Source organism: Meleagris gallopavo, chromosome 25, assembly GCF_905368555.1.
Source record: "Meleagris gallopavo chromosome 25, MGAL_WU_HG_1.1, whole genome shotgun sequence".
Classification (NCBI taxonomy): Eukaryota; Metazoa; Chordata; class Aves; order Galliformes; family Phasianidae; genus Meleagris; species Meleagris gallopavo.
In genome coordinates this window covers 2,855,155-2,880,166 of record NC_139428.1, presented here as the reverse complement: position 1 = coordinate 2,880,166, position 25,012 = coordinate 2,855,155, and the positions used below count along the sequence as shown (strand labels likewise).

General features: G+C 48.0%; 1 protein-coding gene and 1 long non-coding RNA gene across 9 annotated transcripts in view; one reads left to right on the top strand and one right to left on the bottom strand.

Annotated features, from left to right (window-relative positions):
* The window catches only part of LOC104914304 (uncharacterized), a 187,812-nt gene that overhangs the window by 147,885 nt on the left and 14,915 nt on the right, over nucleotides 1-25,012 (top strand). The window lies entirely within an intron of this gene.
* On the bottom strand, nucleotides 15,763-19,257 carry LOC104914305 (uncharacterized). The gene is made up of 3 exons (XR_795951.4): nucleotides 19,070-19,257; nucleotides 17,997-18,127; nucleotides 15,763-16,045 (listed from the first exon to the last, which is right to left on the bottom strand). It is a non-coding gene; the product is annotated as an uncharacterized LOC104914305 (long non-coding RNA).

The window sequence follows — 25,012 nt, the reverse complement described above, 5'->3', positions numbered from 1 at the left end:
GTGCTTGATAATATGTGCCATGCACATGGTTATTTGCTCGAATTAGATAACAGTCGATAACACAATGATCCTAATCTCCTCCCATTGCTTGAGACCTGGCATCACGCATCAGCAACAGAGTCCCTGCTTATCTGCTCCCTGATGGCTTCCTCAGGAGCTCTCACCGGTGGCTCTCTTTATTTAGATATTGCCAAGATTGTTGCGGATGGAAATGAGTGTCTGCTGGCAGCCCGTGTAGCCTGCAAGGTGTGAGGCTGCAGATACTGCCCCGAGCTCTTTCCTGCTGCAAAACGCAAATGGGATGAATGGGAATGGAAGGGAGCTGTGCATGGAGGGCAGTGGTGCTGGGGGGTCCTGGGGGATCTGCTTCCATCACTGGCTGATCCTGCCAGGATGTCTGTCCTGCGTTCTCCAGGTGAGAACTGCTTGTCCTGTGCCCACTTCCAAGCACTGGGAAACCACTGGTTGTGCATTTGTTCATTCATTTATTTGCTTCTCCATTTATTTGTTTCTCCAGTTGTCAGCTGGGATTCTGGCACGGGAGAACCACACATTTACTGGGCTGGGTGTGCCCCAGTATCCCACCCCATCACAGGGAGCCTTCTGCAGGGGTGTGAACAGAGCGTGGACCAGTGGGCAGTTTGCTGTTCTCCAGCTAAATACTGCCTGAGCTCTGGCCATGGAGACCTGTAGCACTCACTTCTGGTCATGCAACAGGACGTTAAAAATAAAGGTAAATCCTTTACCAGCATCTCCCGATTGGAAAAATGGCGTTCAGCTACATTATTTTGCAAAGAAAAAAAAGTCATATTAGCACCTCCTTTGGCAGATCAGGGGGTGCCAGGCTCAGGACCTTGTGCCTATCACCAGCCCCTCCCCCAGCCCAAAGCATCTCCCTCTCTCCAGACAAAGGAGGGATGCTCCCTCTGTCTCTCTCAGGCACGCAGTGTAGCAGAATTCTGGTGTTTATGTATCGTTTTTCCCTGCTGGCATTTAATGGGCGTTTTAGTAGCACAAATAGAAAATGCTGCATATTCATCTTCTGTGTCACAGGCATTGAGATGGAGAGTAGTGAAAGGAGAAGCGCCTCGGGCTCATTGTACCAATCTTGTCCTCCACAGCAATCTCCGAGATGAAGAATAACTTAATTACCGCATCTCATTTCGTCTGCTTTATTTGCTTCCCTCTTATGCCTGTGCCCACTCTGACACACGATTAAAACACCGGTGGGCAGCCAGCACCCACCCCACATTGTGCTCCCATGGGTGGATAGCAGGAGAGGGCGATGAAATATGGCCTGCACCTCGAAAGATGAAGGGCTGCAATCCATTCCAGTGGCTGTGGGCTTTGCAGAGCAACAGTCTGGACACAAAGCAATTGGCCAACAGTGTGCTGGCTGCTGCTGGAGGTAAAGGTTTTGTGCGTCCATCCATCTTGGTCAGCTTGCTTTGGGAAGGGTGTGGGTGCTGAGTTCAATTTGGATGGAAAAAAAGCAGCTTGAAGTCAGAAAATGCAATTTTTCTCCCCAACTCCACCACAAATAGGGGAATTGGGATTACTCAGTATGGGTTTTCCTCTCTTGGCAGTCCCATACTGAGCCCCTTCATGATGCACAAAGTACAAAATCTGCCAAATAGATGTCCACAGGATAAGGCTGGCTCTGGATACAGCATTGCTTGGGGTTCTGCAAACTGAGAAATGCCTACAAAGCTCAGCCCTGTTATTCCCATCACGCACGGGGCAGATGGGGACACAGATCCAATGTCCTCTGAAGAAGGGCACAGAGTCCTTCTGCTAAGTCACCCCAATGCTGAGCAGAGGTGCTGAACTCCGTGTCCCCAGATTGCCCCTCGGTGGCCCCACAGGGTCCCCACTGAGCAGGAGATGAGGGCAGCCGGCAGCTGGGGCGATGCTTGGGGCACCGCGGGTGAAAAGCTGTGTTCCCTGACAGACTGCAGACAGGGACGTGACCCGGGAGGTTTGGCAGCTGAAGCACATTTGTTTTCACAGAGGGGAGAGTACCAGAAGCAATTAGTGCATTTAAAATAGCTCTGCAAAGCCCCGCTGCAAGTTTGCAAGAGACGAAACCCATGGCGGACTGCAGTCCATCAGTGTGTCCACAGAGGGACACATGGAGATGCCTCCATCAGCCCCGAGTGCAAAGCTGGGTATCAAATCCAAATGTGCCTCTTCTCTTCCATGACATGTCATTTCCTTTCTGTCCTTAAGAATGGTCTAATTGCTGGATTAGTTCTCCTAGGAAAGTGCAGGGGAGCCAGCTCTGCTGCCAGGTATTGGTGAGTTAAAGGAGGCAGCAAACCGAGCAGAGCTCATTTGTGTTCCATGTCAGCACCATTCCCTCTGAGCACCCTGCTCCTTTTAGGTAAATGTTTCACTGCGCTGTGAACACGCTGGTAATGAAACCTTGTCTTTGTAGTTTGATGATAAAAAAAAAAAGAAACGGAGCTGTGCTAAATGTGCCCACAGTGAAGAATCACCATCCCGAGCAGTGAGCACTCAATAGGACCAGGAAAGGAGGTCTGGGTCTGCAGTAGTTTGATTGGGAGCGGGAGGGCTTGGGAAAGTGGTGGGCTGACATGGTAAAGTGATGCAGAGCTATACAAAGCAAACAGGTAGAGAGATGTGAATTGAGAGATGGGAAATGGAAAGAAGAGAAAAGCGGAAGGGAAGGGAAGGGAAGGGAAGAAGGAAGGGAAGGGAAGGGAAGGGAAGGGAAGGGAAGGGAAGGGAAGGGAAGGGAAGGGAAGGGAAGGGAAGGGAAGGGAAGGGAAGGGAAGGGAAGGGAAGGAAGGGAAGGGAAGGGAAGGGAAGGGAAGGGAAGGAGGGAAGGGAAGGGAAGGGAAGGGAAGGGAAGGAAGGGAAGGGAAGGGAAGGGAAGGGAAGGGAAGGGAAGGGAAGGGAAGGGAAGGAAGGGAAGGAAGGAAGGAAAGGAAAGGAAAGGAAAGGAAAGGAAAGGAAAGGAAAGGAAAGGAAAGGAAAGGAAAGGAAAGGAAAGGAAAGGAAAGGAAAGGAAAGGAAAGGAAAGGAAAGGAAAGGAAAGGAAAGGAAAGGAAAAAGGAAAGGAAAGGGGAATTGGGAGGGAAGGGGAAGGAAGCATTGTCATTCTCTCTGACAAGTGTGCGTTTGTGAGATGAGGAGGAGGAGCAGCCCACAACATCCTGCCAATCCACATATCCATGTTTAAGTCTCTTGAGACCTCACTGGATGGGACTGGAAGATTACTTATCCCATTCTGGGTTGCAGTTCATGTTGCAGTTTTACATGCATGCTTGCACAGCAGGAAGGCCCTGATGATTAATTAATGCATGCACCATGTTTGCAAACTGCCATGGCAAAAGCTCTCACTGTAGAAATGGCACAGTGGCATCGCATGCAGCAGATTTTTTTGCCATGCAGACTCATTTCAAACGAACAAAATCCACAAAGCATTCTTCTGCCATGCCTTAAGAAGGCAGAAATAGTGCACTGTCTGTACATCACGTGTGACAAATGGCATATGGATAATTTAAAATTGTTCTTTGGAAGCATCTGGAAAGATATTTAAAAGCATTGTAAGAAGAGTAGTAAATGTCATGTTGGATTTTATGCAGGAAAAGACACACAGCCTGCCATCAGCAGAAGCTGCTGTCTTGAACTTCAAGTGAATGCACTGTCCTGCAAACACCAAACTGCCTCCACAGGCGCTGTCACAGCTCAGGATTGAGGACCAAGATCTGCTTCAGTTATTCCCTTCTTTGCCAGAAGCAAACAAACAAAGGGAAAAAAAAAACAGCTCACAAACGAATCCCATGCCCTCACCCAAGTTAGGGGGTTAGCAGTTCTTTTGGAAGAAGATGCCTTTGGGAGGTGCTTGGAAGTCAGCAACTGCTGAGGTCCAGTGTGAGAGGCTGGTGGGTGCAATTCAAACTCTCCTCTGCACCTCATCAAGCACATATTATTAGAAGGCAGTTCCAGGAAGGCATTTAATCTTGGTCTGAAGCCTTTCAGGAAATGACTAATGTCCCCATCCCACGTGGCCTGGGGACTCTCTGTCCCTTAATAGAATCGTGTAGAAAGGTTTGGGTTGGTAGAGACCCTTAGGATCATCCAGTTCCAACCATCCTGCTATAGGCAGGGACACCTCCCTTGGGACCAGGTTGCTGAAAGCCCACCCAGCAGCCCTGCAGGATGGCACTGGCAGGCCCTGAATGGGACAGTGCCCTCAGCTCGTGCCCTACGAGCCAGGAACTCCTTCCTGCTGCCCTTCCTCTCCTGCTGCTGTTGGATCGTGTATTGAGGGGGTTGTAATCCACATAAAACAACAAGCAAATGTAAAATATTATGATATGATGAATATGATTTTATACTGTAGTTACCTCTGGGCATTCGCTTTCTTATTTCATTGTGGTTGTTACAGTTCTTTTATTCCTTACATAAAGCAAAAACATTTAATGTAAAAATAAATGGAATCGTGACGATTTGGGTGAGTTGTAGCTCTCAAGGCTTTCCTTTGCATGTGCTCACAGATCCATGTGAGCTCTCACGCAGGAGGCTGCAGAGGGAACCCCTCACCTGGAGCCTGAGGTTGGAAGAGGAGGGGATGGGGTTACCTGGGGCACCCAGAGGGTCCGAGATGGATTTGTGCTGGTGACACAGCCAACCAAGGCAAAGCAACCAACTGGGGTTTGTGCTCCTGTCCTGGACCCTGCCAGCTGTCCCCAGGCACCAGGGTACAGCGATGCTCTGCTGGGCACATGCAGTGCTGTGTTTGGGGAGCATGGTCCTGGGGCACAGGGATGCACCCAGGTAGGAATGTGTAGATTTAACACTTTAGAGTCTTGCCCGTCCCAGGCAAGAATAAGCCTCATACAAAGCCATCTACCAACTATTTTTAGAAAGCCTTTGACAGCATCCCCTCCTCAAACCTGAGGATATTTATTCGTTACATTCTACATCAGCTCACTTACCCCGAGGTTGGTGCACATGTCACAGGCTCATAATGTCACAGCCAGGCATCAGCAGTGATGCTCACTGTGCCAGCACACGTCACAGCAGCACTGAGTGGCCCGGGTTGCAGACAGGTCACAGGGTATGGATATTAGCAGTGCCTGGGGTGACAATTAAGCACTAAGTGTATGCAGGGCAGGGTGACACAAATTTTGGAAATATTCGGGTCAGCACAAAGCATTGCTAGCAGTAAATCCATGTGGTCCTGAGACAGCTGCACGGGTGGAAAACAACTTGCCCTGTGCTTAAAGAGAGCATCAGTGTGATAAAAGACGGTCATATGGAACGTACTGAGCTGCTGACATGTGGAGTGGCTGCTGCTTTGTTGCTACCAAGGCGAATGGCCCTGTTCTATCTCTGCTTTGCAGAGATGCACACAGGCAGGATAGCAACAAGAGGTGGAAAATCAGCTTGCCAAGCACCAGCATGAAGCTCTGCCAGCCCTCAGCTTGCTCTTGGTCTCCACGCGTGGGCCAGGACTCAAATAAAGCAAGGGAGATGTGCACAAGAGCACGTGTGACCTCCTCCAAATTAAAATTACTCTGTTTTTAAAAGCTTTGAGGCCCAGGGCCAAATTCAGAGCTGGTGCTCCATGGGGCATGAAGCTAAGATGCCCCTTACTCTCCCTCTTCTCACTTAGAGGCTATTTTAGGCTGGGAGGTATTTTAACTTGCACCTTTTCATTGGTGCATAAATTACACTTATTTAGGTTACTTTATGCATCAGCAGACAGGGTGCACGTGGTGCTCAGGGAGCCTTAGCAAAGCTGAGAGGTTCTAAATTATGGCACCTTAAGCAGCACTGTGCAATTTGCCCCGTGGCATCCCAGGTCACTGAAAGCTCAAGCTGTGGAAGGGATGGGGTTATCAGCTCTCTCCTGCTTGTCCTGGCCAGGCTTCTGAAGTTTTGTCCTTGGGCTCCACAGGGATGATGTGGTGGAGGACACACCAAACTGCCATTTTCTTGTCAGAGATCTGGCAGCGATGTCACCAAGGCTGTGCAACTCAAATACCTTTACTGAAGGGGACAGATGGAGAAGTGCCAGGTGTGTGAGCCAAGCAGGGCTTGTCTGCTAGAAGAGAAAGTTCCTTGATAGAGTGGTCCATGGATGCAAGCACATGGATGCTCAGGCTCAGGCTGGCTATTAGGAAAAAATTTCTTCTCTGAAAGAGAGGCCAGGAATTGGAACATATTGCTTAGGGAGGTGTTGGTGCTCACTGACACATTTCCACAGGTGCCACATCTCTGTGTTTGACGCCCCCCAGGGATGGCTCCTGCCCCCCCAGGCTGGTGTTCCCTGCTCTCTGGGCAGATGGCACAGGAACACATTGGGATGATTCAGGTTAGATCTCAAAGCATATTTGGGAAAAATGGGGAAAAAAAAAAAAAAAAAAAAGCCATATCAAGTTTAGATGAAAGTTGCAGTGAAAACAAAAGCAATATGGTTTTTAATGCAGGACACGTGTTTGCAAAGAAGCACTTGGAGCTGATTCCAAGCTAAAACCTCCTCCAGAACCAAATTCTTTGTGTTTTCATTTCTCTTTCACTGCAGCTAGTTCAAGTGTAGTTAGCCAAGCCAGATTAATTCTCCCCCTTAGCATGCATCTTTCCTTTGGGTGCAGATAAAGGTCGGTTCCAATGGTCTGACCTGCTCCTTCCCAAAGCTCAGTCCCTGTTACTCACCCTGCAGATTTGACCCTGGGCTCTGGCTTTGAGCCTGCCCCTGCTCTGGCCCTGTTTAACACAGCGTGACGATTCCAAGGCACACCAGCAGGCTTTGGGCTGAGCCACATTACTGCCAAAATTCTTTTCTAACCGTGCCCAAGTTTTAGTGTTTAATATTTAAACATGAAAGTTCCTTTTGAGACGTTTAAAGCGGAATTATTAACAGCTCCATGTAGAACTGACAGGTTAACAGTGCGACAATTAAAAAGAAAGGTTAAATACATTTTCTTTTCAGACCAACTGCTGTTGCTTAAGACTAATAAATCCACCAGGAGATGGATTTTAGTGAGTGTGAGGGGCTGCGTGTCAGCTTTTATGGGTTTGAGTTTTGCAGAAATCACTACACCTCTCTTCCCAGACATCTACAGGTGCTGGGCTATATTTAAGCCAATGGGGCTTCTTCCAAAGACTTGTGTGAGTCAAAGCAGAAAGAAAAAAGTATGTGTATTGGCAGAGCAAAAAAGCAATACGTGGTGGCTGTGGGATCTGAAAGCATCCAGGCTCACAGGTTTTTAATTCCTCTGCTGTTCTGTAGGCTTTGAAAGCTGAAATTCAGGTGTGGGTCTTCTAAGAGATGGACCTGATGCTGAGCTCTTATGTCTCCCTTGGGAAAGGGCTGTTCTCTGCAAAAAAAAAGCTGCAAAACGTCATCTTCCTTACCATCACCTTCCTCACCTTCACCTTCCTTACCTTCATCAACTTCCTTACCATCATAGGTAAGGAATCCTTCCTTGCCTCTGATGGGCATCGATTTAGCCCTAAGTTTGCAACCAGGAAAGGTCACGTGGCTTACAGATATTGAGGAATATTTACTCTCTCTGTGCTTTTAGTAAGTTAAAAAAGTAGTAACTGGTGTTTTAAATGAGTTACCGACAGCAGTAGCGGATGTTACAGATTATTATAAGCACATCAGTGGAAGGTATTATGAGATGGCTATAAGCCATGGCTATAATCAGCCTGGGTTTGATTTATTGGACTCTATAGCAACCCCTAGAAATTGATTAGCCATTTATTTAAATGGTTATGAATCACAGATTATCTCTTTGCACAAATTTAGAAAACTTGCTGTGGTTATGAGGGACTCAGAGAGCTGTGAGCTCCTCTACCTCACCCACAGCATCCCACGCCATGGCACAGAGCAGCTGCTGGGAGATGGGCTGTGAAACCACCTCCGAGCTGCACCCAGAGCCACAAAGGCCCATTTTTATTGTTCTTACATATTTTCTGTAAAGGTCAGTTGGACGGTGTTATAATGGACTTGGGGATATTCTGCTCTCCGCCTCAGCTCTCTGCTGTCTGTCAGCCACACGCTCTGGTGTCAGCTTCTCCACAGTAATATATCTTAATGCACGGGTCTGTGCTGATCCTCCTCCCTTCCCCACATCCCCCGTGAATATATAACCACCAAATGTGATAGGAAGAAATTACTATTGTAATAAAACTGGTTCATTACATCCTTCCAGTCAGAGGCGTTTAATGAGCACCAGGGCTGCCTAACGCTGTTATGTTCCCTTTGAGCCAGATGCAAACGTAATATGTTTCATCGTATCGTTTAATTTACTCTTTGGAGCCATGGAAGAAGCAGGCAGGTCCTCCATGCACTGGGCACCAGGGATCTGGCTGAGCTGTCAGAAACTGCCCTGGTGCTCTGCAGCTTGGGCATGGTGTCATGCTATGATGGCACTTGTATGGAGCTGCCATACATCCAGGTGGCTCAGGGCAGTCTGCCATATAGACAGCTGCTAGGATGATCTGATACAATGGGGATCAGCACCTCTTGAGAGGGGATTTTGCCATCTTAAAAGAGGTTTTGAAGCTGAGGAGTGGGAAAGGACGACGTAGGTGAACTTAAATCGCCAGTGAGAGTTGTGCATCCAACTTACAAACGTCATTGTAGCCGACCGAGACCATCATTTGTTGGGTTTTGAATGAGATTTTTCCTGATTTCAGGAGATTTTGCATGGAGTACTCAAGCAGGGCTTGGTAGATGGAGCAGACAGCAATCTGTAATTTGCTTAGAGAAATCCTCTCCCAAAAGCTGGCATTAGGGATGGGAACTCTTCATTGCATTCACATCAGGATGGATTCGACTGCGCTGGCAGATGAAAATACTGGGCAAGGTCCAAAACTCACATTTGTTCTGGATTTTCAAAATGGATTTTTCGCATTATATTTCACAACGGCATTTGTCATTTAGAATTTGACCTTCTTGAAGAAAACAAACAACGTTTCAAAAAGGATTAATGACCTCAATGGGAGCAGAACATTTCACCTGGAGGGGAGAATAAATTGCATGTTCGCTGTGACGTCAAAATCTAGGACTTCCTCTCCATTCTTTTTGATGTATCTCTTCTGCTTTCATTCAAAGCAACTGAACCTTTAAGCACCGTGAGCCTGCCCCCACCACCCAACAACCCAACAGGCTGAAATATATTCTGGATTTCAGCTTGGAAAGCAATGGTACTGATGTCCAACTGATCACCTGGGAGCTCTGGTAGAAGCCAGCCATCATCCCTGGCTTCTGCTCCCTTCTCCTGCTGACTTCTCTCTTGCTGTGGGACCATCTCAGCACAAGCCCCAGCTAACTCAGGATGCTATAGTGTTTCCAAAGTCCTTTGCACCTACAGAAGCTGTTTTGTTTTTTTTTTTTCTCTAGAAGCCAATGGAAACTGTCAGCATGGAGCCCATCTCTGCACGTGGCAGCCTCAAAGCCAGGCTGTTAGCTCACAGCCCCACAGAGGATGAGCTCAGCCATCTGCCCTGTTCCCCCCAGCACACTTCAGTGGAGAAGGGCTTTCTTCACAAGGATATCATATCTCAGTATTTCCTGCTGTTTTCACCCAGCTCGTTTATGGCAAGCAGACCCTTGAGATATGGTTCTTTTGTCCAGGAAAGCTTTAATGATCTCAGAGTTGTTATGTTGGCATCAGTTTAATTCCAGCTGCTCTAAGCTGGCAAGCTAATGGGAAGAGATGCATTTATGGGCTCTGAGGCTTTTTTTCTAGGTTTTTTCAGTGCTGTCCTAACACAGACTTACAGAGCCTTGCAGGGCTGCTAATTAACAGCAGAGCTGGGAAGCTATCACCGATTGTCTTGCAGATATGGGAGAGGTGAGCCTGGGGAAAAGGAACCCTGTGGAGGGGCTCCCTTCTTTGGAGATGCTTGTTTCTGGCTGCAGCCTGCAGCATCTCTCTGTGGCATCCCTCTGTGACATCCCCCACAGGCAGTGGGTTTGATGGCAGCTTTTTCCCTTTCGGGGCACTGGTGGCTTTGCTGAGCAGATTGGCTTTTCCTTGTTGAGAATGAAGCATCATTTGCCATTGCCCAGCTGCTCTGGGAGGTGGGCAGCCATACAGTCCATATCTCAAGCTGGGGCTGATGCTTTAATTGGAGCTGGATGTGAGGGGGGTGGCTGGAAGGGATGGCGTGCAGCTGCATGGGCCCTTGCCCAGCACAGAGCTGGCAGCACGCTCCGCGACACAAAGGAGGATGAACAAAATCTCCCTTGGCCAATGAAGCAATTTGTCCCCGTGAGTCCCACTTGCCAAACTGTGGCTGCTGCCAGGCCTTTCTGCAGTCTTGTCCACTCAGGGAGTCTCTGGAAAATGAATCTAAGTTAACCAAAGGCTGGAATTTCCAAAGAATGTACAAAACAGCCTTAAACCCTGATGTGAATTATGCTGGACTGAATGGAGACTACATTGTGTGAGTGCTCCGTGCACCTTTGAAGAACATGTTCTGTGTCATGGCATGGGAAGCAGGGGCGGTGGGCCTGGCCCTGGGCTGAGCAGGATGAGCCCCTTCCCAGCTGCAAGCAGCAGCCTGGCTCCTACAGTCCCCCAGTAGAGCAGTGCAGAGGATTTACAGAGTTCTGCCATGAGAACTCTTCCCCAGTCCTAATCTGTGTCACTGTGAGTACTGCAGAGAACCAAATCTGACAGCTGTTGTGGTTCACCCCAGCTGAAGTCTCTGTGTGAGATACTCGGGGCTTTTAAGCCCTATTTATGCCCCAGAGTGGAAGCAGCATTAACTCCCTGAGTGCAGAAATGACAGAAATGCACTTATATGGGGAAGAGGAGCACACTGTGTTACCAGCGATGACTTTATACCTGCTAATGTAATCCACGCTTGCCTTTGTGCTGGTACAACTAATAAGCAGTTAATATGCAGTCCCATCAGAACACGAAATAACAAAACCTGCTTTCTTTAAGATCTGCATTTCATGCTTGGTTGCGAGCTCCAATCACATCTTTTCCTGCAGCTCAAATGGGTTTTTCTAAATCCTCTGCCCCAGTGTGGAGTCTTTGATGGCTGATAAGGCAGAAGCCTGGGCTGCAGCCTGTCATTCAGCCCAGAAATGCTGATGGGGAACATTTACAGTCTCTCCTCCACCTGGCCACTGTTTTCACAGTACGTATAAAAACTTAATTGTATCCAAGACTGCTTTCCTCCCCTATCAAACCTGCTTGAAACGGGTTCAAAAATTGTTAAGGTCAGAATAAACATGCAGAAATGCACACACATTCATTGCATGATCATATGAGCTTAATTTCCTCAGGCAAGTAGGCTAAAAATACCCTGCGTGCCCAGAAGAGGTAATTACACTGGTATAAAACCGTGGGGTCGTGCTGGTTTCCTGAGCTCTCTGCGTGGTTTGAAGCGATGTCCCAACACATCCTGTGTGCCTCCGCCTCCTGCAGCCAGCAAACATCTTCCAAAAAGGAGGAGATGCTGAATTATTCACTTCCATTTGCACAGAGCTCAATCCGTGCCAAGGATGGGGACGGACACGCCGAGCCCCGAGATGTCCTCTCCCATTGTCTCCTCAACCCCCGGAACAAAACGTTTCTGTCAGGTTGGGTTTGGAATGCAAAGTACTCTAATGATGAGGGACAGTTCCAGATCATCGCTTGCACATCTGCATCCCGGGGAGCTGGCACTGCTCCCTATGCCACCCAGGAGCTCTGAGCGATGCAGTCGCGGGCTTGGCTGCTTCCATCATCCCCCAACCCCTCTGCTCTGCTCTCACCCCAGCAGGTGAAGGGTCTCCATCCTCATGAGGACAGTTTGCACCAAAGCACTGTTGAATTGAACCTCGGTTTCTTTGCAGGGAGGAAGAGTCACGCAAGCACGCACAGCTACTGAAAGAGTGTGTAGGATGACTATGGGGGAACACCCATGAGCATGGTCTGAAAAGTTTTCTCAAAGCATGGTCACTACCAAAAAGTGGTATGGAGGAGAGAAAGCAGTTCTAATTAGTCCTAAATTTTTTTCTAACCAAGAAGCCTCACTTACAGACTTGGGGTGCTCAAGGTTTCCTCTCCCTTTTGCCATGTAATCAGGGGCCAGGAGTTGCTGCTAAGCCAGGTGACACCCTTAGCTCACACAGCTCAGAAAGCAAGCTGTCCTCTGTCTGCACCTCCTAGGGTTACCAATGAGCCACTTAAACTTCTTTCTTCTACACAAGCATTCCCACCCATCACTCTTGGGCTGACTGCATGAGAACTTCCCTGGTTGCCTGGAGGCTGTTTTTAGCAGGGCACATTCGCTACTCAAAGTAAATGATTAAAAAGATAATAAATTAAAAACCTATAGCTTAGCTCCTGACAAGTTTAAAATTGGACAGGTTGATTATAAGCTGTCACAGTACAGGCTCATGAAATTCTAACATCAGGGCACCAAGGGTCCTGCACCAAGCTGTCAGACCTTCCACCTGAACTCTAAACTTTGATCAGCTGCTGCTGCTGAGGTTGTGGTGAGCTCCCCACCTGAAGGCAGGCTCACTGCCAGCAGAACGTGTTGGGACTGGGGATGCCATTCAGAGTTAGACTGTGGATGCATTCTGTGTTTTACTGAGCTCTGCAAGTTCTGTGCTTTGGGGAACCATCTTGTGACTCTTTGAAGGACTGAAAACCCTACGTGCAGGAAACACTTTCAGGAGCACTACTGGGAAGTATTAAGGAAGAAAAAGTTCCCACTTTGATCTTTTTTAGGGAACTTACTCATCCATGTGTAGTGGAAAGGCTGAGTCACAGCAGTGATGGAGCACCTGGTGGGAAGGCAGGGCCAGCCCAGGGGAGCTCAGGTGTGAGCAATGCAGCTGAGTGACCAGAATGGGTAGAGACAGGCTGCACCCCTTCCCAGCCTCATTTAAGGGTTGGCAGTGGAGGGAGGTGTATCTTGCTGGAGATTCCTGCATACCTGAGGCTTTCTGAAGGTAAGCAGCTTCTTTCTTTTATTTCTGTGCCCACAGCTGTTGTACTTAAGCAAATCCTCACTTGCCGTAGCCTAGGATCTTGCTGCTGTGCTGTCATAGCTGTGCCTTCCATTGTGTCACACCATGTTATTCCCGAATCTTTTCCACTAAGTACGAAGGCCAGAAGGAGGCTGTTTTCAGCTTAAGCTCTGTAAGGGAGTTTTTGCAAGCTGTCTTTTCAGATGCACCATTCTCATAAATGAGGCTTTGTTTCTGGAAAGCTTTAGGAAGCGGAGAGTTGAGTCTAACTCCAGGAACCTGAAGACCAGGGAAGCCCTGTGCAGTTCAGATCCTTTTTGGTTAAGTAGACTTTTCTATCCCAAAGTAAACTTGATTCCATTTATTCTATTGCTACTGCATCTGTCAGTAGTGACTTCAACAAGCCATGAGGCTTCCATCCAGCACCAGCCCTTCAGTTTATGATTACATGCAAACCCACAACGGATACAGGACAGTTCCCTCTGTGACTTTCTCGGCTTCCTTTACATCCTACTTTAAACATGTGGGAGCAATCATTTACATGCAGAGTGCAAGAACTAATTAGTGTGTCTCTTGCTTTCTAAGAGGGAGCAAAAACCATAGCAAATGACATTCCAGCAAAAATGGGGTCAGCTCAGATTAAGCTCTCTTCCCATTTATCTTTGGTCTTTAGCATTAAATTTACCATACATATTAGAAACAAATTTTAATTTTCCACAGCATTGGGCAATATGTTTTCCTTAAAACCTAGAAGAAGATTCATTAACATCCTCTCCCTCTCGTTCAGTGTGACTGTCTCCTCATTTGCACATAAATGTGGAAGTTTGCTGCCTGGGAAAGCTTGCCTGAGTGACATCCCAGTTCCGTACCAATGCACAAGGTACATTTCTGCACAAATGAACCTTCTACCACCACCATCACGTAGCTTTACTTTGCTGTTGCTTCAGCATAGGGCTCACAGTTCTTGTAGAAAGGGGTCACTGAGAGCATGACAGCATGAGGAGTGACCTCCAGCTGCCCAAGAGTATGCATAGGTTGTATTTCTTATTGAAGACTTTCCACCTCAAACTCAGGCCTCTAAATTAAGCCATGGCAGTAGTATGAGGACATGCTTTCAAAGAGCAGCTCGTTCAACCTGGGCAGAGGGGGATGGACTGTCTGCAAGTAGCCTGCAGCACCCAACTGCCTGCTCAGTCCCAGCTGCCCAAATGTCATAGAATCACAGAATGGTTGGGTTGGACGGGATCTTAGAGTACCTCCAGGAATGGGGCAACCTATTGTCACATCACTTAAGTCTCTCAGACCCAAAGGAATACCTCTAATTCTTATTTCAGTGAATGTCAAAGGTGTTCATCTTCAGGTATTTTTAAGGTAGATGTCAGGGGTCACATGTGAACACATCACACCCAGTGCCATCTGGTTTGGTTTGGGCACTCACAGCTGCTGAGCTGATCCACCCCGTGGAAGTGCTGCTTTCTCTGCAGATATAAGGGGACTCTGACAGCCCTGTGGTGAAGTTCTAAAGTTTGCTGGATGAATTTCACACCCATCCAACCACATATAAACGCGTTTTTAATAAATAAATATCGTTCTCATTATTGCTGTACCTCAGAGTGAGGATCTAGGCTGTAGAGGAGCATTCCCAGTGTGTACAAGGAAGCTGGAGTCCTTACCTGTCTGCAGCCTATGGGGATGAATGCTGTGCAGTTAGATGCTCCAATGCTGTGCAATCAGGTGTACCAGCATCCAGGCAAAGCTGAGGGAACCTCTTGTACCATCTCACTCATAACCCAGCACCCAGTTTTCCCCAGTGGATTGTAGTAAGCTCCGCCAGCTATGGAGATGATTTCATTATCATTTGGGTAATGCAATTATCCTAATTGCATTTGTACATGTGCAGTGAGAAGTGGTCTGACTGCCGGATGCCCAAATCCCTGGTTCCTTCCTTGTAGAAGTGAGGCTCAAACACACAGACATGGTGAGAGGGCTATAGATGCTGCTGTAGATTTGGGAAGTGAGAAGCCTGGGAGGAGATAGCAGATGCGCGAGATAAGCAGCCACGTGCACTGCTGATGGATGGAGACAGAGCACAGTTTTCCTTTGCTAGCTTACTCTTAAATATTGATCTGGAAGCTTTCTTTTATCTGTATCAGTGAGCTCTGATTTACTCTCCCATCCCTGACTGCCTGTGTTCTTTTCCCAGTGGAAAATCGAAGGGCTTGTACCTACAAATGCCCATTTTCCACTTGGCCAGTGAGCTGGCAAACACGCACACTGCTGCCAACCAGCTGTGCCCAGCTGCCCACGGGCTCTGCCATCTGCAGGCATTGGAGGATGCGCTCTCCTCACATGACACAGCAGCTGGAACACTGATAAACACAGGTTTTACACTTTCTTCCTCACTGTCCTTTGATCTTTCTTCGGCTGGTGGTTCAACCCGAGAAGTGCTGTTTCATTCCCTTTACGTGCCATTCCTCCAGGCCTGTTTGAACTGGAGGAATCAGATATTTCTTACAACTTCAAAGTCAAGCTTAATGACTGTAAAGAGCAGCACAGCTGTGGCACTCTAGGTACAAGACATCCTGTCTCAAGGATTGGCAGGGAATAATAAAGGCATGCATGGCAGAGACATGTTGCAAGTCACCTGTGCCTGCTGCTCTCAAAATTGACTTCTCTTCATTGTACTCAGAATGATTCTCTGAATTGAAATGCCTTCATATCTGAAGGGGAGGAGAAAGAAGGGGGGAGGGGGAGAAGAAAAAAAAGTTCCCTGAAGATAAAATGTGTAATAGTCTATTTTATTTTCCACTTTCCACATCAATAATGAAAAGTTATCCTCCGGGGACAGCTAGCAACATGTTCAGTGCTACCTCTTACACATCAGTGGCACAAAGCATCCCTCGCCGGCGAGGACAAGCTGCAGAGCTTGGGATGCAGCAGGCGGATCGAAGCGGGGAGGCTGCAGCCTGGGGGCAGCCCTGCTCCACTCTGACAAAGGTTTTGGTGCCGAGGTTGTGCCTCAAGGTTCCAATTTCAGAAGCAAATGGTATTTGTCGAGATACAAAAATAATTCAGTAACTACGGGGAAAAGAAAAGAAAATGGCATAAAAACCTGGGCAGAAGCTGTCAAACAAGAGAATGCTTCTTTTTAAGCCAACTACACACACACACACACACACACACACATACGTGTGTGTGTGTGTGTATATATATATATGTATATATATATATATGTGTGTGTATATATATATATATATAGCTTCTTTCTGCATGCTGATACTGGAGTTGACCTGGAACTCAAATATCTCAAAGAAATGGGCTCTGTTTGCTTGATTTCTTCCTCTGATTATTCCTTTTATCTCTTTGTTTGCTGCTTTTACACAAGCTTGCCCCCAGCTCTCAGCTGCAGTGGCATTGTAGCCTTCTAACCAATGTCCCCTTCCAGCTGGGCCAGCTCCACCTCTGCTATTGCTCATGTTTCTCCAAAACAGCTGAACCTCAGTTTGCCCCCTAAGCTTGGTCATGCAGGGAGCCTGACACCTCTGAGAGCAGACTGAAGTCATGGAGTCGTAGAGTGGCTTGGTTTGAAAGGTCCTTTATGATCAGTTAGCTCCAACTCCCCTGCTATAGGCAGGGGTACCTTGTCTAGACCATGCTGCTCAAAGCCCCGTTCAGCCTGGGCTCCTCCTGTACAGGCACAGAGCAATCCATAAGATCACTGTGGGCACGGTGGGGGTGGGTGGGTGTTTGGACTTGATGATCTCATAGGTCTTTTCCAGTCTTAATGATCCTGTGATTCTAGGGTTAATTCCACCCTGCTTTATTTCCTCTAGTTGTATGCTGAGCTTCTTCAAACTGGAAAGGGTGATGCTTACTCCTTGACTTCACCAGAGGCATTGGGTCCCACCTTGGGATTCAGCCCTCACCATCCATCAGTCTTCCCTGTGGTCTCATTTTTGTCACCCCCTCCCACTACTTCTCAGCCCAATGGATCTTAGGAGCACAGTGACACTGCATTAACAGCCTTGTGCTGCGTGCTAAGCGCCAGCAAATTCACCGGCAAATGCAGGCAATCATTCTGGGCAGCTTAATCTTTGGCTGCTTAAATTAAGATCTTTTACAAGGGCTTTATTTTCAAGGAAAGAGTGATCAGCTTGTCCTGAAAATGAGATTCTTTTTAAGTGTTTCATCTGCATTACCCGCTTTTGACAAGTTTGACATGATGGAAGTCCTGTTTGAGCGCGTACTTAGAGGGCTTGGTGCAAATTCTGGGCAGGGTTCTCAGGGAATGGATCTCTGAGTTATTCCACAGCCAAATAATGATGGTCACCCACCTCTTCTGCTTTCACAAGCAAATAAAACCTAAATCTGTTTTACGTTCTCATCCCTGTGTTTTTCTTTGCAATTAAGTGCTGCCTTTTTTTATGGCTGCCTCTAATGCCTCGGTGTAAATTTCATCACTCTGAAGCAGAAGCGATGGTTTTGCACGTATCCTTTGGAGCCACCAGCCAAGAAACTGTCACGCGGGGTGAGCCCGTGGCACTTGCTTGGGACTTGTTAACCATGAAAGCAATTGCATCCTATTTTATCAAGGTGAGAGGGAAAGTTGATGCCTTTGTGTTCAACAGGGAAGTAACAAAAATAATAATAGCTATTTGAAGTGCTGCAGTGAATAACAATAACGGATGCCCCATAAGCAGCCTATCAGGAAACGTCAGCCAGCTGGAAAATGCAAGTAACAAGCATTTTACATATTCCAATTTTGTTCTTCCATTTCCCTCTGTTTAATAAGGGAGAGAAAGTGTTCTGTGCAGGGAGTGGAAGAGAGCTATCAACAGCAGTGCCTTTCCCAGCACGCCGCGATCGGGCCGGTGATGGATGGAGCTCCTCCCGTGTCCCAGCAGGCGTGACAATAACTGTCACCAACTGCAAGTAAAACTGAAGCAATTAATACTGAGGGCACAGCCATCCTTCACTCACTCTCATGCAGTTGGCTCCCCTGTAAACAGTAAGAATTTTAATTTCTTACTTGGCTTGGGCCAGGCTTGGTTGTACATAAGATAATCCTAGTGCAGAGCTGGAGGACCTCCTTGGGCCAAAGCTTAACCACAGGGGCAGCCAGTCCTCTAGTGGAAGCTGGAGGCTTCTAAGCTATTCCTGCTACAAGTTGAAAATGTTAGTATTATTTATGATGTCTAGGTGGGGTGTGGAACTTCATTTATTGTCATGCAAAAAATACACATCAACAGACTTGACGCAAATCCCCAGCACTCCAAAAGCTGCTCCAGGACCACTGCACTTCAGCAAGCCTAATCCAAGGGGGGAACACACTGTGAGGAAAGGGGATTGTAGCTCAGGAGCAAAGCTGTGACAGATGGGATCAACCTGGAGCAAGCAGAACAGCGAGAGCCATGCTGCCTGCACGAGGCTGGATCCCTTTCCCCACGAATTGTGTTGAGAACTAGAAGTCTATCACCTCAGCCTAATGGAGCATCATCAGCTCACCTCAATGAGGCACTTAATCGAAAGAGCATTTATACCACTTGGATTGCCAGCCGCACTTTATGACAGCTCTTTGCACAAGAGATGTCATTGTGCATTTACTTCTTTGTTAGACTAGATTGGAGTTATCAGCGGTTGAGTAAACCCTGCCATTCGCAGGAACACCCTGCATACGTTTGCAGGACAGAAAGGAACAGAAGAGGAAAAAGGACAGGGCTGATAGAGGCAGGCGTGACTTGAACAACAAGGAGGAAAACAACAAAGCGCGACAAGATTTTGAGCCATACCGTCAGCTGATGTCAATGCTCAGGGTGTGAAAAATAAGTAATTGACAGCAGTTAGCATGCAGGACCGACCACGGTTCTTAATGTGGTGAGATTTTCTGTGCAGCTCTCTGATTTCGGTCCTTGTTCCTGCCCGTCGCTCAGGTAACAAGCTGTGGCTGACAGCTTCGCAGTGACCCCCTATGTTTCTGGGGCTGCAGTGGCAGTGTCCCATCTTCCTGCAGCACTGTAGCAATACAGGACCGTGCTAACACGCAGCATCATTAGAAACACCCCCACGCAACACAGGCTGCCACCCGAATTCAACTGGAAATACCTTATTTGCAGATCCCAAGAAGGGGGAGAAAACAATCTCATGCAATCTGAGAGCCAGCCGCAGAATGGAAGAACATATGAGTTCGTTAGGAAGTGGTTTTAAAAAGCAGGAATAATTGGTCTTCCTCCCTGAAGGCAGGCTGAGTTTCCTCCGTCCTGGGCTGGAGGAAAATGTGGAGTGAGACGTTGTGAAGAGGGAGAAATTCAATTCAGAAGAAGTGGTGCAGATCCTGTAGAGTTTAGGAGAAGGCAGTGACTGTGCCTGAAGTTTATGCCGTCTATAAAGTTTATGCAGGATTTATAAAGTTTATAAAGTTACTGGAGTGCACCAAGGTAAACTCAGAGTGAAATTCAGCATGCTGAGAAGACATTGCATTTGTATATGAGGCTGAGCTAAGCATTGCTGAAACCCGTGGCAAACCCAGGCTACACAGCAGAGCTGGGCTCGAGGTGTCCTTGCCCTGGCAGCTTCTCACTTCATGCTGTGGTTGGATCAGATGGATTTCCACCCAAACACAGCCCAAAAAGAGCAGGATCCTTTCCACCAGCACCACAGGGAAAGGCACCATCAAGAGCAAGTCGTCACTGATGAGGGATGGGGTGAATCAGCCCCTTGTGGAGCCTCTCTGATCATCATGCCACAGGATGGCAATCTTAGGCAAGGCACGTGAAATTTAGAAAGCAAAAAATGAGTGTTTGTTTCGGGTCTCAGCTCAGACAGTGCACCAAGTCCCACCTTGGGATCAAACCATCACTGGGTTCACTTTGCTCTTTGTGCTCTCATCCCTCTTTGCTGAGCCACAGAGCCTCCTGTCCAACCAAAGCAACTGTTCTATCTTCTGCCCACAGCAGGGGCTGGAATTGAGTGATCTTTAAGGTTCCTTCCAACCTGACCATTCTGTGATTCCATCACCTTTCCTCCAAGCAACTCTTGAGCCAACTGCTGAACCTTCAGGGCCCATGACCTGCTGTGGGGCAGACCAGGAAAGGCCTAAAAGCAGGCAGAAAGCATGAATCCCATGGCCTGTCGTGGTGGGGAAGGAGGGACCGATGCAAAGCGTGCCTGGTGGCCTGGGGAGGAGCTGGTGGGAAGGCAGTTCTCATACAAACCCACAGGGGGTTTATTTGCCTCTGTTGAAATCCAGTGTGTAATTAACTGATCTCTGATAACATTTGCCTTGTCAGGGTAGTATTCAGATCTTATCTCATCTGACAGAAGCGTTTATGGTGTTAATACTGGGAAAGAAAGGGGGAAGCTGTAATTGTGGAAACCCTATTTAATTTGAGGATTCTGTTATCTTGTCACACGGGCTGAGATTTTACTAATAGATTCTGACTCCAGGAAAATTATATGCTCAAATAGATGGGATTTTAACAGACAAGATCCCATTGATATTTATGTGAAAGCACAGTAAGCTGCACTCAACCTTTAGAAGCGTGGCTTTGCACAGGAAAATAGTTAAGCTGGAGATGGCCACAGGATCCTACCATGAGCCCCATCCTCACGGAGCAGCACAGGACCACAGAGGGTCACAAAACAGTTGGAGAGAGGCCCAGGGAATTTTGGTGGGTCAGAGTCAGTGAACATGGGATTTACAGCCATAGACAGGAGAGCCCGAATGTTGGTCACATATGCTGTCATGCAAAGGTCCTGAGACATTACCTATGGCTTTGTCAACCTGCCCAAGGTCTCACCATTGTTCTGGTTTATCTGTGATTCTTTTCATTGCCATGCCTTCTCGTAGAAACCCTCTTTCCTCTGGTGTACAGAGGAAATTGTGTCACCCCCAAAAAACCACAAAAACGTGCCCTGCCAGATGGGAACCAGGGAAAAGAAAGAAAGCTTTTGAGATGCTGTGTGCAACCATATTGCTGTGAATCACAGCCCAAGCAGAGCAGGAGGTGGTTGTATGGAGCTGACCCCACCTCTGGCAGCATCACCTTCTTGTTTGACCAATGCATCAGATCCTCTGTGCAGCTCCAACTTAATAGGATAAACCAACCAAAACAAATGCCTACTGAGAGCCTACAGTGCCTTTATGACGTTAGCTAATGGGTGATCAATTATTTCTATTTATGACAAAATCATAAACTCCAGATTACAGAAACTCAGTGTCTTTAACAACACCGTTGCTTATCCTGCAGCTTGCTAACAACAATTCTTAGATACCCCCTCCATTTCTGACCAGCCTGACATAAATATTGCAGAAACAGATTATTTGTGCATGGCGTGTGTGCATGTGCACGTGCAGGGCTTTGAAGGACCTTTCCTACACTTGAAAAATATTTACCTGGAAACCAAACTAGTGATAAAGCTGCCTGGGCTTGCTATCAGCCCAGAGCATGAAGCAGATGTGTGCTCCATAGCACTGAAATGCTCAGGTCCAATAGCATAACTCAGCCATGCAAGATTTGCCCAACATTTTTATCTTCCTTGCTGTTTTTCCCCTTTCTCTTTGTAAGATAAGTGGAACACTAGGGAAAAAAAAAAAAAAAAAAAGGAAGTGCAAATAGCCTTGTTAATAGATATTGGTTGGGTTTTATTGTCATTATTTATTTATTTATAGCTGATTAACTCTTATCGGTGATGCCAGCTGTCAGCTAGGCAGACAGGGCACCCATGAGCACTGAATGCTGCTCAGCACCTGTACAAAGAGAGAGCAATTCTGCCCCTGGCATGGAGGGGTGTGCTCAGACTGGTCCCTCTCCAAGGCCATAGGACACAGCAGTGGCTCATAAGGTCAGCCCAGTGCCTGAGGACAGATCATGAAAGGGAAGAAGGAGAAGGGAACACAGGGACATTTTTTGAACCTCTACACTAGGACAGATTGATCTGTTTTTACATTGTCATCATAAACAACGAGTGAAGCCCAGAGTCTGAGCGAGCATCGTGTCACACATGAACATCATCACATCACATGTGAGCATCATGTCACTTATGATGGTTGATGTGACCAAGTGTAGGTGAAGAATGGAAGGGCTCCAGGCCTGGAGCAGAGTGGGAGCATCTGAGCTTGCAGAGCAGACCCTGGGCCATGGGACCCCCTCATGATCATCCCCCCAGGAGTCTGACAGCCCTGGAGACAGCCGTTAGTAACAAGTTGTTGGGGCGTGCTGGGCCTCAAGTACCATCCCCAGACCACCCTGCACATGCCATCCTGTTCACAGGAATGTCGGACTCAGATGGACCTCAACTCACTCTGCAGGGATTATTTTTCTAAATCCCTGTATGTCAATGGGTACCTAATTCCCATAGCCAGCTCTGAAAATCCCTAAGTCCATAACTCAGCATATTTAAGCATGTTCTTATTCCTCACCAAAGCCAACTGACTCAAAAAATTAGGTTGGGGTTTAAACATTCACTTAATGTCATGCTGAAGCAGTCCTATTGCCTATGCTCCCACTTCTCTGAATCCCTAATTAGAAGACAAATATACCTCTGCTTCACCTAGTTGCTGTGCAGCTTAACACCTTCGTGTTTGTTTGCAAAGTACTTTCAGATGCTTGCTTTAAACACTTTTTAAAAGCTCAATTTAATGTGTTATGATTCCTACAGCCAGAGCCAAACAGAGTGTGGTTGGAATTGAGATTCTCGGTACCACATAAGCATTGCCATAACACGGAGCCTCTCTGCAGCTGCACTGTGCTGAGATACCTCTCATGCTGCTTGGAATCTATCTTAGATGATTTAGGGGTCTCATTCTCATAGAGCTGCCCAAAAACACAGGGCAGGCTCCTAGCTGCAGTCCCCGTCCTGTCCGAGATGTGCTCATCCTCACAGTGTTCCCAAAGTGTTGGTGGATGAAACCCTGCTGGAGCAAGGAATGGAGCTGATTGTACTTTGGATGGATACGGGTTGTCCTGGTGGGTAGGGCAGGTGGATACTGCAAGGAAATAAGTTAATGATGCTCCACTGGGAGGAAGGAAGGGAAGGGAAGGGAAGGGAAGGGAAGGGAAGGGAAGGGAAGGGAAGGGAAGGGAAGGGAAGGGAAGGGGAGGAGGGAAGGGAAGGGAGGGAAGGGAAGGGAAGGGAAGGGAAGGGAAGGGAAGGGAAGGGAAGGGAAGGGAAGGGAAGGGAAGGGAAGGGAAGGGAAGGGAAGGAAGGGAAGGGAAGGGAAGGAAGGGAAGGGAAGGGAAGGGAAGGGAAGGGAAGGGAAGGGAAGGGAAGGGAAGGGAAGGAAGGGAAGGGAAGGGAAGGGAAGGGAAGGGAGGGGAAGGGAAGGGAGGGGAAGGGGAAGGGAAGGGGAAGGGAAGGGAAGGGGAGGGAGGGGAGGGAGGGAGGGAAGGGAGGGAAGGGAAGGGAAGGGAAGGGAAGGGAAGGGAAGGGAAGGGAAGGGAAGGGAAGGGAAGGGAAGGGAAGGGAAGGGAAGGGAAGGGAAGGGAAGGGAAGGGAAGGGAAGGGAAGGGAAGGAAGGGAAGGGGAAGGGAGGGGAAGGGAAGGGAGGGGAAGGGAAGGGAAGGGAAGGGAAGGGAAGGAAGGGAAGGGAAGGGAAGGGAAGGGAAGGGAAGGGAAGGGAAGGGAAAGGGGAAGGGAAGGGAAGGGAAGGGAAGGGAGGGGAGGGAAGGGAGGGGAAGGGGAGGGGGAGGGAGGGAGGGAGGGGAGGGAAGGGAAGGGAAGGGAAGGGAAGGGAAGGGAAGGGAAGCATGGTCTTATTCCTCACCAAGGCCAACGGACTCAAAAAATTAGGTTGGGGTTTAAACATTCAGTTAATGTCATGCTGAAGCAGTCCTATTGGCTATGCTCCCACTTCTCTGAATCCCTAATTAGAAGACAAATATACCTGTGCTTCACCTAGTTGCTGTGCAGCTTAAGACCTTCGTGTTTGTTTGCAAAGTACTTTCAGATGCTTGCTTTAAACACTTTTTAAAAGCTCAATTTAATGTGTTATGATTCCTACAGCCAGAGCCAAACAGAGTGTGGTTGGAATTGAGATTCTCGGTACGACATAAGCATTGCCATAACACGGAGCCTCTCTGCAGCTGCGCTGTACTGAGATACCTCTCATGCTGCTTGGAATCTATCTTAGATGATTTAGGGGTCTCATTCTCATAGAGCTGCCCAAAAACACAGGGCAGGCTCCTAGCTGCAGTCCCCGTCCTGTCCAAGATGTGCTCATCCTCACAGTGTTCCCAAAGTGTTGGTGGATGAAACCCTGCTGGAGCAAGGAATGGAGCTGGATGTACTTTGGATGGATATGGGTTGTCCTGGTGGGTAGGGCAGGTGGATACTGCAAGGAAATAAGTTAATGATGCTCCACTAGAAGGGAAGGGAAGGGAAGGGAAGGGAAGGGAAGGGAAGGGAAGGGAAGGGAAGGGAAGGGAAGGGAAGGGAAGGGAAGGGAAGGGAAGGGAAGGGAAGGGAAGGGAAGGGAAGGGAGAAGGGAAGGGAAGGGAAGGGAAGGGAAGGGAAGGGAAGGGAAGGGAAGGGAAGGGAAGGGAAGGGAAGGGAAGGGAAGGGAAGGGAAGGGAAGGGAAGGGAAGGGAAGGGAAGGGAAGGGAAGGGAAGGGAGGTGCTTTGTTGGCATGCTGCTCACAGGAGTTATCAATTTAAGCCCCTTGCAAGTCAGCAGGACTAGGTCTCCTCAGCTGCCCTACTGCTGCTGGAGGGCGGCAGCCCAGTGGGACACATGGGTGGGAAGCTGATGGGAAGGGAAGGCAAGGAGAAGAGCCCCCACATTCTTCTGCTGGCGCCGCGATGACATCGCGTGTGATGTCTGCAGTGATTTCGTCAGTGTCTGTGGCTTGTGCATCACAGAGGGAGTTTTAAATAGCCTTGGGCACAGTGGTTATTTCCTTTGTTGGTCTCAGGAAATCAGGTTCAGGATGGAGCTTGCCTGAACTGGTAGGAAAAGAAAAAAAGGGGGGAAATGATTCACAGACAGATTAAGCAAGCTTTCGTTTTCATTGGAAAAATGTCAACATTTTGGCACAGCATTCTGCTTGA